The following is a 3,609-nucleotide window of genomic DNA, read 5'->3' as shown; positions in this document are numbered from 1 at the left end:
AAAAAAAAAAAAAAAAGCTCAACATCACTAATCATTAGGGAAATACAAGTCAAAACCACAGTAAGATACCATCCTAGCCCTGCCAGATTGACCATTACTAAAGAGTTACAAAACAAATGGTGTACTCAGTAGATAGCTAAGTGATAACAACTTAGCTTATACAATTTCCCATTTTGCAACAATTCATAGAATTATTGTGTACTATGTTTTATGTTCTGCTTAGCTTTTCTGTTAGAAACCTGACATGAAAAGTAAGGAAAATGCACTTGATAACTGGGCAGAAATGCCAGTGATAGCCTTCCAGAGCTCTGCTTCCCTGACATATTGCTCACACACTGACTACCCATTTGTGTTCAGTGTCTGACTGATAAAACACTGAATCAGAGAACACTGAAGAGGCTGGTTTGAAATATAGCAAGAAGATGTCCAGCTTGTTCCTGTAGGTGGGCCTGGGGTCAACTTCTGTGGTAGGAGGTGCCTTGCTGAAGGAACATTTTTACATAGGAGTTTTTAAAAAACTGATACTAATTTTTTATTCACAATATCAACAGAAGCAAAACCAAAGAGTATATGATCCTCTCAATAGATGCAGAAAAAGCATTCAATAAAATCCAGCATCTTTTTCTTTAGAACACTGAGGAGTATAGGCATAGGTGGTACATTTCTTAAACGGGTCGAAGCTATCAATGACAAACCCACAGCTAATATTTTACTGAATGGAGTAAAGCTGAAAGCTTTTCCTCTTAGAACTGGAACCAGACAAGTTTGTCCTCTGTCATCATTACTATTCAACATAGTGCTGGAAGTTCTAACTAATACAATTAGACAAGACAAGAAAATAAAGGGCATCTGTATGGGAACTAAGGAGGTCAAACTCTTCCTTTTTACTGATGATATGATCTTATACTTATCCTTAATGTATCAGGATATAAAATCAACGTCCACAAGTCAGTTGCCTTTGATACACAACAACAGCCAAGATGAGAGGTTAATTAAGGACTCAACTCCCTTCACCATAGCCCCAAAGAAAATGAAATACTTAGGAATATACCTAACAAAAGAGGTGAAGCACTTCTATAAAGAAAATTATGAAACCCTAAGAAAGGAAATAGCAGAGGACATCAACAAATGGAAGAACATACCATGTTCATGGCTGGGAAGAGTCACATTAAAATGTCTATACTTCCCAGAGCAATTCACCAATTCAATGCCATCCCTATTAAAATACCAACTTCCTACTTTCAAATCTTGGAAAAAAAGATTTTGCATTTTGTTTGGAACCAGAAAAAACTCCGTATAGCTAAGGCAGTTCTTAGTAATAAGAACAAAGCCAAGGGTATCACCATACCAGATTTTAGGCTGTATTACAAGGCCATAGTGGTCAAGACAGCATGGTACTGGCATAAAAATAGAGACATAGGCATTTGGAATTGAATAGAAAACCAGGAAATGAAACCAACAACTTATGGCCACTAATCTTCAATAAACCAAACAAGAGCGTCCACTGTCAATAAATGATGCTGGGAGAATTGGATATCCATATGTAAAAGACTGAAACTGGACCTGTACCTTTGATTCAAGATGGATAAAGGACTTGAATTTAAAGCATGAAACAATAAAAATCCTCAAAGAAAGAATAGGAAAAACACTGGAAGATATCAGCCTGGGGAAAGACATTATGAGGAAGACTGCCATGGCAATAGCAACAACAGCAATAATAAACAAATGGGAGTTAATTAAACTGAAAAGCTTCTACACCGCCAAGGAGACAACAACCAAAGTAAATAGACAACCTACCCAATGGGAAAGGATATTTGCATATTTTGAATCAAACAAAAGCTTAATAACCAGGATCTATACAGAATTTTAATTAATCCACAAGAAAAAACTCAACAATCCCATACATCAATGGGGAAGAGAGATGAATAGAATCTTCTCTAAAGATGACAGACGAATGGCTAGCAAACATATGAAAAAATGTTCATCATGCCTTATTATTAGAGAAATGCAAATTAAAACCACCCTGAGATATCACCTACACCCAGCAAGAATGGCCTATATCACAAAATCTCAAAACTGCAGATGCTGGTGTGGATGTAGAGAGAAAGGAACACTTTTACACTGCTGGTGGGACTGCAAACTAATACAACCTTTTTGGAAGGAAGTATGGAGAAACCTTAACTCAACTTAGACTGCCTGTTTGATCCTGCAATCCCATTCCTGGGCATCTATGCAGAAGGGAAAAAAACCCTTTTATTATAAAGACACTTGTACTAGGCTGTTTATCACAGCCCAACTTACAATCACTAAAATGTGGAAACAACCTAAATGTCCTTCAACCCAGGAATGGATTGGTAAGCTGTGGTATATGTATACCATGGAATATTATTCAGCCATAAAAAATGGAGATTTTTCAGCATTTGTACTAACCTGGATGGAGGTGGAACACATTATTCTTAGCGAAGCATCACAGGAATGGAGAAGTATGAATCCAATTTTGATATGAGGACAATTCTTTTTTTTGAGACAGAGCCTCAAGCTGTTGCCCTGGGTAGAGTGCCATGACATCACAGCTCACAGCAACCTCCAGCTCTTGGGCTCAAGCAATTCTCCTGCCTCCGCCTCCCAAGTAGCTGGAACTACGGGCACCTGCCACAAGGCCCAGCTATTTTTGGTTGTAGCCATCATTGTTGTTTGGTGGGCCTGGGCTGGATTAGAACCTGCCAACTCAGGTGTACATGGCTGGCGCCTTAGCCACTTGAGCCACAGGTGCTGAGCCTGATATGAGGACAATTAATGACATGGTGGGGCATGGGGGAAGGGGAGAGCAGACAGAGAAGGAGGGAAGGGGTGAGGGTAAGGAAAAGAAGAAAAAAAAAAAAAGAAAAGAAAATAGTGACTAATTTTCACATAAATTGGATTTAATTTTGACCAAAGTGCATTATTTAAACTTTAATCTTTAATTTAACTTGTTAATATGTTGTTTAGGATATTGTATCCTCATTTATAAGTGAAATATGTTTGTAATTTCCCCTTTATAATAATATATTTTCTCCGATTTTAATTTCAGGTGTATCCAGATCAAGTAGAATGATTTTGAAGTATTCCTTCTTTTTCTATTGTCTATAAGATTTGGCATGATCTGTTTTTTGAAATTATCTTTTACTCTTATTTATAAATATTAATTGTCTATTTTTCGACTTAAAAAAAAATAAGAAGAAGTTAACTGGGGCACTTGTGGCTCAAAGGAGTAGGGCACTGGCCCCATATGCCGGAGGTGGTGGGTTCAAATCCAGCCTCTGGCCAAAAACTGGAAAAAAAAGAAATAAAGAAGTTAACTTATGACTCAATACTCAATCTCAGAGTCAAAGCCTTCTATAATAGACATACTCTTATTTGACAATGTGAATGTTACTTTCTTTGCATTATTACTATTGCTTAGTATTTCGATGCAGCAATCGTCTGGTTTCTGAATGTATTTGTTTGTTCGTTCTTTATGAAGTTTTTGTTCCTAGTCCTTATCTTAAACATTGTTATTGTTATTAAATTTTAAGCCTTTTTAATTTTGTGAAGGCAAAAAATGGAAACCTAATAAACACATGTATATGT

Source organism: Otolemur garnettii, unplaced genomic scaffold, assembly GCF_000181295.1.
Source record: "Otolemur garnettii isolate 467f Iridium unplaced genomic scaffold, OtoGar3 scaffold00063, whole genome shotgun sequence".
In the NCBI taxonomy this organism is placed as follows: domain Eukaryota; kingdom Metazoa; phylum Chordata; class Mammalia; order Primates; family Galagidae; genus Otolemur; species Otolemur garnettii.
Note: the sequence above shows the minus strand (reverse complement) of the source record.